Here is a 13862-nt window from a genome sequence, read left to right as displayed (position 1 = left end):
TTAGATGAGCCAACATTTCCTTCAACTCAAACACAACAGAACAATAAAAAGATAATATTTTTGGCAATAAAGAAAAACAGACTGCTGTTCATAAATACCTTGACTCATTATCTTTAAAAAGCAACGACCTTGATGTACTGGGAGATTTCAACCTGACCTTCAACAGTAAGATCAAATCAATCCCAAAAGCTACCTTTTACCATCTGAAGAACACATCTAGAGTAAAGGCTTGCATGTGTCAAGCAGACCAGGAGACACTCGGTCATGCTTTTTTCTCAAAGAGACTTGACTATTGTAATGGTCTTCTGACTGGGCTCCCCCAAAAGAGCATTAAACAGCTGCAGCTCATTCTGAATGCTGCAGCTCAGGTTCTGACCAAAATAAAGAGGTCAGAACATATAACTCCAATTCTCCTTCTAATTCTAATTCTTTACATTGGCTTCCAGTCAGTTTTAGAATAGATTTTAAAGATCTGCTACTGGCCTTATAAATCACTAAATGGTTTAGGTCCTGAATACATGAAACAAATGGTCATGGAATACAAACCCAGTAGGGCTCTGAAATCGACTGACTCAGGTCAAATAGTAGCATGCAGAGTCCAAACCAAACATGATGAAGCAGCATTTAGCTATTACGTGGGGAAAAAAAAAGTAGCCCCAAGTGTGTGTTTTCTAATCCAAATCGAAAACTCTTCTTTTTCTTTACACGTTTTAGAGTACTTCCACTTTTAAGTAATATTTTGTTTGTGTTTTTTGTACTTTTTAACTTCAAATGTTTTAGTTTTCTGTTTGAATGCTTTTAATCACGTAAAACGAAACCCATCGGTCCCTTCAGATTGGCACTGCGTGTACAGAAAGGACACTTTTATTCCCTCTTCTTGCACATTGTTTGAAGCTATTATTACATGATAGTGGTGCAAGATTGGGAATGTGGAAGAGTACAAATTAAAGAGGTAAAATGAGCGGAGATCTTGTAACTGGCTGCCAAGTTACAAGCGCTATTTTTGAGTTTTGATTTTATCATTTACTATTACTGATCAAAGTGTTGATCTTGATGCTTACTTTGTTTCAATGAAATGTTTAACGTTTGTACAAGCTGTTAGCTGAAGTCGGCTTTGGTCAACGGTTAAATGGTATAATGTCTTGTATTGCCTTGTGATACTTGTCTGTAAATGCTCTGTGCTGCGCTTCGGTCGACAGTCGCATACACTGGCGAGCATGCGTGACATAATAAAGACAGGAACTGTTGGGTGTAGTCCCCCTTTTGTCCAAAGTTAGCTGGGATAGGCTCCAGCACTCCTGCGACCCTTGTGAGGATAAGTGGCATGAAAAGAGGATGGGTGGATGTTTAAACTTGACATTATTTTCTAACCCATCTCCACAGCAAGATTGTGAGGAAACAACTGTGTATTTTTAAGACTTGGAGAGAGACAGTGGGTAGAGCATTTGTTTGCTACGTGTACAAGTGTGTAGTTGCCAGAGAATGTATGTGACCATTAAATTTAACACAGATGTCCTGGAAGGGGACTGGGAAAGATATTTGATACCCTGGAACTAAAAACAGTTGTTGCGCATGCTTGCAGGCAGCATCACACAGAACACGGGGTGTTCTACTGACAAACTGTTCTTTTCAAAGGCCAAATTGTCAAGATTTGGCTCCGAGCTCAGTTTCATCAATGAACAGCCAAACGCCTTTTGAATTTAGCAGGGCTTCATTTTTATAAAAGGTCCCCACAGAGAACTGCTAGGCTGAGTGCACACAATGAACACAACATTATGTCTGCCAACACAACCTTTTCGTAAGAAATACAAGAGTTGCACAAAAAAAAATTGCAGTATAGTAATGCTCAGGTTTCGATATTCACTGAGCAATAAATTTACTATGGTAAAGTTGAACATCTAAAGTCAAACACCTCAAAAAAAAGGAGTTTAGACAAAATGTAATGAGATAACATATCCAAAAAGTAAAAAACTAAAATAAAAATCAACTCAGTGAGTATTAAAAGTGTCATCCCACAAGTCCATCTTCATTGGTTGTGTCCTTCCACCTTTTTTTTTTTGTTCAATTATATTACAAGTAGTTTACAGCTCTTTGTAGTTATATGACACTTTAGAATGTCAAAATACTACTTAAACATGAATAAAAGCATTATGATGGCAACAGATCTGGGAACAAATTAACAAGCACCATCACAGTACAGCTGTGTTATCACAGTATTAGTAAATACATTAGAAACAGCTCTCTGTATGATGTAGTGCAGTTTTACATCATTCTGACATAATTAATATATTGTCGATATCCTTTGAATCTCCATGCACGTTCTGTGGACTGACTCATTATGTGTTGTAATGTAGACGACTCCTGCACATGCAATGTGCTGACCTTTTGGAACAAGTGATGAAGGAGAGCAAGCCTTTTGGGATAAGTGCGTGATGCTATGCAGTTCTATTTATACAGCTTCATGACAAGGGGGATGTTGTGAACATGAGCCAAACAAGACACATGGAAACTGTGTGGGGATTAGAAATTTCACTCAACTCTCTCCTGTTGACCATGAGGACATTTGAAAACAATCCATCTTCTTCGGTTGATCTGAGGTCAGGTCACGGGGGCAGTAGATTTAGCAGGGATGTCCAGACTTTCTCTTTCTTTCTTACTTTCTTTCTTTCGTTTTTTCTTTCCTGCAATTTCATCCAGCTCTTTCGGAGGGATCCAGAGGTGTTCACATTAAAGCCGAGAGATGTAATCTCTCTAGCATGTCCTAGGTCATCCCAAGGTCTCCTTCTGGTGGGACGTCTCAGGAACACCTCAACAGGGAGGCGTCTGGAAGACATCTGAATCAGATGCCCCAGCCACCTCATCTCACTGCTACACTGAGCTTCTCCTGGATGACCATGCTTCTCACTCCAAGAGAAACACCCTAGGGAGGAAATTAATTTTGGCAGCTTGGATCCGGGATCTTGATCTTTCTTTCATGACCCACAGCTTGTGACCACAGGTGAGGGTAGGAATGGAGTTCCAGTGTGAGTTGGAGATCACGGCTTGATGAACCCAACAGAACCACATCATCTGCAAGCTATCAGAGATGCAATACTGAGGTCACCAAACAGGATGCCCAGACTCATTGGGCATCCTATGCAGCCTCGAGGACACTGCAGAGGGTGTAGAGCTCGTCCAATGTTCCACAGCCAGGACGAAAACCCCACTGCTCTTCCTGAATCTGTGATTTGACTTCCCGATGGAGCTTCTTCTCCAGCACCCCTGAATAATCCTTACCAGGGAGGCTGGGGTGTGTGAACCCCCTGTGGATGGAAAACACCCTCTGGTCCTCCATCTTAAAAAGGGGGACCACCACCCTAGTCGGCAAATCCAGAGGCATTGTCCCCGATGTCTACACGAAGTTGCAGAGACATGTCAACCAGGACAGCAAGACAACATGCAGAGACTTAAAGAACTCCACTGGAATCTATTATTGTGGATAAACTGCACTATGCACAAACATTTTATGCACAAATATTTAATGCAAAAAATGTTTGTGTTAAATACTGTAGTTTATTTATTTAAAACTGTAATATGTGTTATCAAGTGTTAATAAAATATCATGCTGTCAATGAGCATTTATTTTAGTTGGTTCAGGGATTCTGTTCTGACACAGGGACCAGGACAAGCATGTCCAGTGGCCTGTCCCGAGATATATATATCATCAGTACATGCACAAAGATCATTATTAATGATGACTTTTTGTATAAGAATACAAGTACAACAAATACGAACCTAGCAAAATAGAAATAGATAATTCCCAATATTTTGACCATACGGATAGCAGAAAATTAGTGGTGCACGTTGTACATTGGTAGAAGGGCGTTCCTGATTTTTTAAGGTCAACTTTGGGGGTGTGGGGGCGCATTATACTTCAGGACACATTATACTCGAGGAATTATGGTACTCGGGCTCCTTCCCTACCAGGGAAGTGACATTCCACATTCCTATTCGGATTACCATGGTCCCTGCCTTTGGCCATCGCCCAGCTCACACTGCACCCGACCACTATGGCCCCTCCCACAGGTGTTGAGCCCATGTGAAGGGGGACCCACATTACACTTTTGGGCTGTGCCTGGCCAAGCCACCAGGCAATCGCCTTCGTGCCCCACCTCCAGGCCTTAATTTTTCTTTGTTAAATGAAAATGTAGTTACATGATCTGTAAGTATTGCGACAGACCTTGCATTACAGCTCATGTAGATTATTGGTTGTTTGTCACTATGCCCAGTAGGGGTCTCACCTCTCCTACGTGTTATATGGGTTGGCCCCCTTATCTATGTTGTTCTAGTTTTACCAGCATCAGTCTATGATAGCCTCACGCGGTGTTCCATGTCCTCGGAGTTCAATAAACACTAATTGATACAGAAACCTGTGTGATCTCCTACGCGCACACAAGAAACCAGTAGCATTTACATGGTGTCAGAAGTGGGATTGTCAAGGAGAAAAGTAAGGAGACCCGCTCCTCCATCATCCAGTCAAATGGGACAATTTACAGGAAGAACCGCCGACACATTCTTCCTGTGGCGGAGCAACCACCACAGCTCCAGACAGATGGAAACAGGACTCACACCAGTCACCACACCATGAACAGCTCCACTCTCACACCACTCACATCACACTCCCAATCTAATTTCCATGCAACCACAACAGACACACGCCCAAAGAGAACAGCAGCAGTGTACACTACGTGACACGCTCAGGTCGCATCTGCAGACCGAATCCTAAATACACATTTAAAAAAATATTTTTGTATTGTGTTTATGAGTGTTTAAAATGTGTATTTGTTTGATTAAGTCGTGGTAATTGATACATCACGTCATTTATGTTCATTTTCTTAAAAATTCATCCTGACTATTATCCTGAAGATACGTTCACTTGTCTTCATGTATGAGGGATTATTTTCATTTCAGAGGTACTACGAGGGCTATTGCTAAAGTGTTAGTTACATAAGGGATGTTTAGAGTGCTCTACTTGCAAAGTGCTCTTTGTTTATGTTAGGGGATGCAAGGTAAAGGAAGGGGATGTCGATTATTGGTAGTTTATCACTATGCCCATCTCACCTCTCCTAGGTGTGATGGGTTGGGTCCCTTATCTATGTTGTTCTAGTTTTACCTGCGGAAGTCTATGCTAGCCACTCACTGTGTTCCATGTCCTTGGAGTTCAATAAACACTCATACTACAGAAACCCGTGGGATCTCTGACACACGCACAGTGAAGACTTTCATTATTTGCTTAAATATGATCGTATACATTGAATCAACAGATAAAGTGTTGCCCATTTGCTAATCAGACAAGGATGTGTTGTGGATGTGTTCTACCATGGACCCATACATATAAAAACCTTGTTACTGGGCAGCTTTTGTCTTCTTCTTTGGCTATTCTGCCAGAAGACACACGTCTCGTGTGCGGCAGATACCTAGATAAGACCCGTACGTTTCTATTGCATATTCCTTTGTAATAAATCCATTTGCTGTTAACTTTTTCTAATCATTGGTCATATTTTCCTTGATTTGTGAACACACGTAGGGTCCAAACTCGCAAATCCCGACAACAGGAACCCAGTCGCATACAGCTCATGTGAAAGACAACAACCTTTGACACTTCTGTCACTTTGACACATTGTCAGGTGATATGTAGAAGTGGTGCACCAGTGTGATAGTAGTCACAAAAGAGGTGTTTGCATGTGTACAAGTACATCACAAGACACTACAATGTTGCAGTACTGTACTGTACAGGAGATAGGCGCACATTAAGAAGTACAACACGCTGTGGCGACACCTAACGGACAAGCCAAAAGGATAAGAAGTAGTTTGATGGAGTACTGTAATTCCAACGATAACATTCCATCATTGAGCTATTGAGTGATGGATGGCTAACAAGTTCATTTTATCTACATGTTAAAGAAAGCTTCTTCCGATTAGATTGATTACATTGAATGATGTGCAGTGAAGGAACACATTTGTTTTCGAAAAGCTAAAGAATTGACTTTCTACGTATTTATCCGCGCCAACTGCCGAGGCGGCCGACCAGAGCTGTGGCCGTAAGGTGGTCGGTGCCTGTCGTGGCGGCAACCCCTGAACACGTTGATGGACACCAACAGTGAGGGATGCTGTCAAGCTGAAGAAGTAGTCCTATTGTGTATTTTTAGCCTGTGGGACTCTCGAGGCAGGTGATGGGTACCGGCTGGCCAAGCGGAATGCAGGTTTGGTGATCACTGAGGCAAAAACCCGGGTTCGGGAGGAGTTTGGTGAGTTCATGGATAATGCCTTCATGTTCGGCTTTGAGGAAATTCTGATCCACCCTCCTGCGTCTCAGGAGGGGGAAGCAGTACACCGTCAACACTGTGTATAGTGGCGATGGGGCACTGCTGACCTCAACTCAGGATGTTGTGAGTTGGTGGGGAGAATACTTTGAAGACCTCCTCAATTCCACCAACACGCCTTCCACTAAGAAAGCTGAGTCTGGGTGGTCTGAGGCGGGCTCTTCTATTTCTGGGGTTGAAGTTGCCGAGGTAGTTAAAAAGCTCCTTGGTGGCAGGAACCTGGGGGTGGATGAGATTTGCCCAAAGTTCCTAAAGGCTCTGGATATTGTGGAGCTGTCCTGGTTGACACGCCTCTGCAACATCGCGTGTACATCGGGGACAGTGCCTCTGGATTTGGAGACTGGTGTGGTGGTCCCCCTTTTTAAGAAGGGGGACCGGAGGGTGTGTTCCAACTATAGGGGGGTCACCCTCCTCAGCCTTGCTGAAAAGGTCTATTCAGGGGTGCTTGAGGGAAAGGTCTGTCGGTGAGTCAAATTTCAGATTCAGGAGGAGCAATGTGATTTTTATCGTGTCCATGGAACAGTGGACCAGGTCTACACCCTCAGCAAGATCCTCGAGGGTGCATGGGAGTTTGCCCAACCAGTCTACATGTCTTTTGTGGACTTTGAGAAGGCGTTCAACCGTGTCCCGCGGAGAGTCTTGTGGGGAATTCTTTGGGAGTATGGGGTGCCGAACCCCCTGATACGGGTTGTTCGGTCCGAGTACGACCGCTGTCAAAGTTTGGTCTGTATTGCCGGCAATAAGTCGGACTCGTTTCCGGTGCGGGGTGGACTCCACCAAGGCTGACCTTTGTCATCGATTTGGTTCATAACTTTTATGGACAGAATCTCTAGGTGTTGCCGAGGTGTAGAGTGTGTCCGGTTTGGTGGCCTCAACATTGCATCTCTGCTTTTTGCAGATGATGTTGTTCTGCTGGCTTCATCAAGCCGTGACCTCCAGCTCTCACTGGAGTGGTTCACAGGAGAGTGTGAACCGGCTGGGATGAGAATTAGCACCTCCAAATCTGAAACCATGGTCCTCAGTTGAAAAAGGGTGGCATGCCCTCTACGGATCGGGGATGAGATCCTGCCCCAAGTGGAGGAGTTCAAGTATCTTGGGGTCTTGTTCACGAATGAGGGACGAATGGAGCAGGAGATCAACAGACAGATCGGTGCAATGTCTGCAGTGATGCGGACATTGTATCGGTCTATTGTGGTAAAGAGGGACCTAATTTGAAAAATGAAGCTCTCAATTTACCAGTCAATCTACGTTCCTACCCTCACCTATGGGCACGAGCTGTGGGTTGTGACCGAAATGACAAGATCCCAGATACAAGCGGACAAAATTAGTTTCCACCCCAAGGTGTCAGGGCTCTGAGAAGCTTGGTCATCCGGGAGAGGCTCAGAGTCGAGCCGCTGCTCCTCCGCTTTGAGTGGAGCCAGATGAGGTGGCTGGGGCATCTGATTCGGATGCCACCCAGACCCCTCCCTGGTGAGGTGTTCCTAGCATGTCCCAACCCAGGGACGACCCAGGACATGCTCGAGAAACTATGTCTCGGCTGCCCTGGGAACGCCTTGGGATCTCTCCGGAAGACATGGAAGAAGTGGCTGGGGAAAGGGAAGTCTGCGCATCCCCGCTGAAGCTACTTTGCCCGCGACCTGACCTGGTAGAAAATGGATGGATGGCTGGATTTATCTAGCGGCACGGAAAGCGTTGGCCTCACAATTCTGAGGTCCCGGGTTCAATCCCAGACCCGCCTGTGTGGTGTTTGCATGTTCTCCCGGTGCCTGCGTTTGTTTCCTCCGGGCACTCCAGTTTCCTCCCACATTCCAAAAACATGCAACATTAATTGGACACTCTAATTCGGGCCTAAGTGCGATTGTGAGTGTATCTGTTTGTGTCGATGTGCCCAGCAATTTGCTGGCAACCAGTTCACGGTGTACCCCACTTCCTGCACAATGACAGCTGGTATAGGCTCCAGCTTTCCCACGACCCTTGTGCCGAAAAGAGGCTAAGAAAATGAATGGAAGAATGTATTTATTGGTCCATCCATCAATTTTCTTTCATTTTCTGTATTACATGGGTTGTGGGAGTGCTGGAGCCTATAACAGCTATCCTCAGGCAGGAGATGGGTTACACCCTGAAATGGTGGCCATCCAATTGCAGGGCACATCGATACATCACACGCACAATCACACCCAGGAGCAATTATTGAACGTTTTGGGTATGTGGGAAGAAACCGGAGTGCCTGGAGAAAAGCCACCCAGGCGTGGGGAGAACATGCAAAGTCCACACAGGCGGGGCCAGGACTTGAACCCTTCAGGACCGTAAAGCCAACAATCTAATCAAATGCTCCACTGTGCCGACTCATCGTATTAGGGGAAAAAAAAGAAAACTTGAAAACTCAAGTCAACCAACTATGAGCAAACTAATCAATGACTGCTTCATAGGTGGTTGTTGCAGCAGCAACTGAGTGGCTGGGGATGAAGATGATTGATGTGGAGGTTGCCTCAATAAATTAGCAGGGTTACAATATGTTTGTTTTATACTGTAATATAATCCATTCCTCTTTTGTTGTGGTTCTTTATTTAAATAACCTTTATCCGATTTGATGGTTTGGTCATAGACTTTACCAAAAAGTGTTATGCTTGTTTTTCAAAAATCCTACAATGAATTAAAATGTACAAGAGTGAAATTCATGTTGCCTGGCAGGGAGATCAGCACCACTAAACCTCTCATTCTAGAATTGCTCCTGGTTTCGAGTAAACCCAAAAAAGGACCCATGAAATGGAATATATCATGGCCTAATCCACTCTGAAAGAGATGAGAACTATAGAAAGATCAACAGGGATTCTGAAAAGAAAAACTCATACTTATGGAGGGGGAACACAAATTTCCAGTTAGTCTTCCAAATACTGACCATAAACTTGTAAGAAGACGCGTTTGCTGTGTTGACAGCACTGGTTTGGGAGCAGAGAGTTAAAATGTAATCCTTGCTGGAACTCAGGAATTATAATTTGAAATAATATTTCACATTTAAAGCAGGGCAGAATGGTGGACAATTGGTTATCACATCTATCTCACAGTTATGAGAGCTGGGGTTCAAATCTTTGTCGCCCCAGTGTGGAGTGTGTCTGTTTTCCCTGTGCCTGCTGGGGTACTTTGGTTTACTCCCACATCCCAAAAATGTGTTGTAGATTAATTGAAATCTAAATTAGACGTAAATGTGATTTTTTTTTTAATGTGTCTTGTGATTGGAAGTAAGAAGGGATTAATGTGCATGAATGTGAGGAGTAGAAGAAGAAAAGTAAGGGTTCAGTGAGACCCTGAGCACACCATGTCCTGGGTCATCCCTGGGGTATCATCCCGGTGGGGCATGCCTGGAACACCTCACCAGGCAGGCATCCAGGAGGCATCCAAATCAGATGCGCAGCCACCTCATCTGGCACCTCTCAATGGAGGACCAGGAGGAAAAATCAAGGGTTTTGGGTTGAAGATGAAGCCGGAAGTTATGTATTTTGCAGACATCTACAGCAGTGGATTCGAGTGTCTTTACTTCTTGTACCGGCGAGAAATTCACCCTTTTGTTTTACAACGTGTTAGCCAAAACGCCGGCTCGCTGTGTTGCTGGATTTTTCCCAAACACTTGGGAAGATGGATTCACTTTTCACACATTTCCAAAAGTCCTGATTCAATGTGAAAAATGGATTGGACAGATGCAAAGAACAAGAGCTGTGTGGGTTCCAAATGACAGATAGTTGGGAGATGGGGACTAATTTGTCTCACAGTTTATAGCATATGTTACGTGTTAATTTAGAATAAATCCCCTTTGTCAAACCATAAAAATATAACCAACCAGTTGTATTGCTTTAAGACAATTTAATCACACACAATACAATACAACACAAACAACGAAATAAAAATACAAAGACAGTTTAGTAGCATGTAACATGAGCTACATAGCCAAGTGATGTATAGTCACCATAGTCGAATCCAATGTTCCAAACAGGTGAATGTTATTTCAAGCGAATGTTCCAGAAATGTCAAAAAGGCAATGTGGCATCCTTGTACATGTACACTTGTCTGAAAGCAGCAGTATTGATAAAAAGGTCTGAAGACAGCCATCCTCGTCCTAAAAGGAACATTCTAGAAATCCACATCCGACAACGTAATCCTTCTCTCAGAATGCAACAAAAGATCCGCGTCATAATAACTTAAAGTACGGAAGTCAGGGGTTCTCAATGTGTCGACCCGCACGGGCTACTGTTTCTCCCGACGCGGAGGTGGGTTGGGCGGGGAAGTGGGCGGCCGGCAGTATGTGGTCACACCTAAGGCAGGGAGGAGGAAGGAGCTCACCCCCCCACCAGCCACCGGTGCGTAGAAACCCCTGACGTATTTCCTTCACCCGGCATGGGTCCTCCTGAGTGCGCTACATACACAAGACTTGTAAAAGGGTTAGGAAATCGAACAATTATGGGCCAGTCATTTTGAATATTTCATCGAGTTCCTCGTCCTCCTCATCTGTCTTTCATGGAGTCTGTTGGTAGTTACAAGTGATCCGCATATCATCTAAATATGGCTCAAAACGATATGGTAAAATGGCACGGTCACTTCACCAGCTTCTGAGATGTTCGCTTCCTTAAAAAGAGCTTCAGTCTCAGAAGGGGCGTCAGAAAAACCTGAAAATCGCTCTTGTTCATCTGCCATAGCATTTGGGACAGCGCGTTTTCTATGGCTACCACCCCAGTGTGACATCTGGAAATGTCAATATGGCCGCCACTGGGATCTCAAGTCATACTTTCGCTACTTTGCGCTTTAATAAAACAGCTAACTTTTCCCAACTTGTATTATCACCAAAGTGATTAATATTTGTAATTTTGATAACAATACCTATTTTAAAATGTATATTTTGGTGTCTGTGGCACTTTAAGAGAGAGGCTGGACACCCTGCGGCGGAGACTCATTTTGAACGCTTGTATCAGGATAGTGCTCTTTCAGTCAATACCCAGAGCTCATGACCATTGGTGAGGGTAGGAACATAGATTGACTGGTAAATAGAGAGCTTTGCTTTTTGCCTTAGCTCCTTCTTTCCCACAATGGATCAATACAAAGTCCGCATCATTGTAAAAGCTCCACCGATCTACCTGTCGATCTCTCTTTCCTTTCTTCCCTCACTTGTGAACAAAACCCGAAGATACAGTGAAGAAAATGAGTATTTGAACACCCTCCTATATTGCAAATTCTCCCACTAAGAAATCATGGAGGGGTCTGAAATTTTCATCGTAGGTGCGTGTCCATTGTGAGAGCGATCTCAAAAGAAAAATCCAGAAATCACAATGTATGATGTTTTAATGTTGTATTTGAGTGATACAGCCACAAATAAGTATTTAAACACCTGAGAAAACCAATGTTAATATTTGGTACAGTCGCCTTTGTTTGCAATTACAGAGGTCAAAGGTTTCCTGTAGTTGTTCACCTGGGTTGCAGACACTGCAGGAGCGACTTTGGCCCACTCCTCCTCAGAGATCTTCTCTAGATCAGACAGGTTTCTGGGCTGTCGCTGAGAAACAGGGAGTTTCATCTCCCTCCAAAGATTTTCTATTGGATTTAGGTCTGGAGACTGGCTAGGCCATGCCAGAAGCTTGATATGCTTCTTACGGAGCCACTCCTTGGTTTTTCTGGTTGTGTGCTTCGAGTGATTGTCATGTTGAAAGACCCAGCTACGACCAATCTTCAATGCTCTGACTGAGGCCAATACATGGCTGTGGTCATCCTCTCCTTAATTCAGTGTAGCCGTCCTGTCCCAGGTGCAGAAAAACACCTCCGAAGCATGATGCTACCAACCCCCTGCTTCACAGTAGGCATGGTGTTCTTGGGATGGAACTCACCATTCGTCTCATTAGTGGAATTATGACCAAAAAGTTAAATTTTGGTCTCATCTGACCATAAAACTTTCTCCCATGACTCCTCTGTATCGTCCAAATGAACATTGGCAAACTTACGGGGGGCCTTGACATGTGCTGGTTTAAGCAGGGGAACCTTCCGTGCCATGCATGATTTCAAACTATGACGTCTTAGTGTATTACCAACAGTCACCTTGATAACAGTGGTTCCAGCTCTTTTCAGGTCAATCACCAAGTCTTGTCGTGTAGTCCTGGGCTGATTCCTCCCCTTTCTAAGGATCATTGAGACCCCACGACGTGATATCTTGCATGGGGATCAACTCCGACTGAGATGCTGCTTGGCAATTGACGCCTCCGTAGAAATTGCATCATCCGCGTCACTGACCAATCAGAGGCCAGAGATCTGCATAAACCACGCCCCCTTTTGGACCCACAGTTTCCTCAGACAACGCTGCATGGTCCAGTATAGGTTTTGTTAGCGTTTTATCGCGTATTTGGGTTCTTTGACAATAGATATGCTTAAGAGGTGTAGTCACGGACTTTATAATAGTGACGACAGGTATCCTGAAAGGCTAGTTGGTGGAGTTCAATTCGTACCCTTTCCAAAACCGAAGACCCAGTACGAAAAATGTCTTTGATGGATCAAACTTTGTGGAAGACCGCATGATCAACTGAATCCATCAACCGGAACAGATATGTTTGCACGAAGGTAAGCCCTATATTTGATTTTCAATACATGTGTCATATAAATTAATTAGCAGTTCTTCGCTTGCATAACATAGCTACGTGTGAATGACTGACACACTTGATCTGTGTTGAGCGATATTTTGCGATGATCTGACTGCACAAACGTGTCCTTTTGTTCGCGGCTACGGTAAACTGGACTATGTTTGCAGGAAGGTATGCCCTATATTTGATTTTCAATACATGTCTCATATAAATTAATTAGCAGTTCTTCGCTTGCATAACATAGCTACGTGTGAATGACTGACACACTTGATCTGTGTTGAGCGATATTTTGCGATGATCTGACTGCACAAACGTGTCCCTTTGTTCGCGGCTACGGTAAACCGGACTATGTTTGCAGGAAGGTATGCCCTATATTTGATTTTCAATACATGTCTCATATAAATGAATTAGCAGTTCTTCGCTTGCATAACATAGCTAAGTGTGAATGATTGACACACTTGATCTGTGTTGAGCGATATTTTGCGATGATCTGACTGCACAAACGTGTCCCTTTGTTCGCGGCTAATTAGCTAAGGTAAACGGGACTAGCAGTCCTAAAAGCCTTCGACATGCACCGAGACACCAAGACTGAAGGAAGGATGTTTGAGAACACTAAAGTAGTGATTGTCGTACTCGGTCGGGACTTACGTAGGTTTGGCACCAATTCAAAAATAATTATTGAGGAGAGCGCGTGACGTTACACAAAGAAAACGAGAGAAACAACTCTTAAATCAAGCCTCGCCTTCTTCTTTTCCTTCATACGGCGGTTCACAAACGGCTATACAGATACAGATTCTGCACACAAGTGTGATATGTAACACGAAAATAGGAAACTGTCAATGTCAAATTCGTCTTTGGGTTATAATATATTATATTATGTGGCTTCTCG

Source organism: Syngnathoides biaculeatus, chromosome 19 (assembly GCF_019802595.1).
Source record: "Syngnathoides biaculeatus isolate LvHL_M chromosome 19, ASM1980259v1, whole genome shotgun sequence".
Classification (NCBI taxonomy): domain Eukaryota; kingdom Metazoa; phylum Chordata; class Actinopteri; order Syngnathiformes; family Syngnathidae; genus Syngnathoides; species Syngnathoides biaculeatus.
This window is presented reverse-complemented; position numbering follows the sequence as displayed.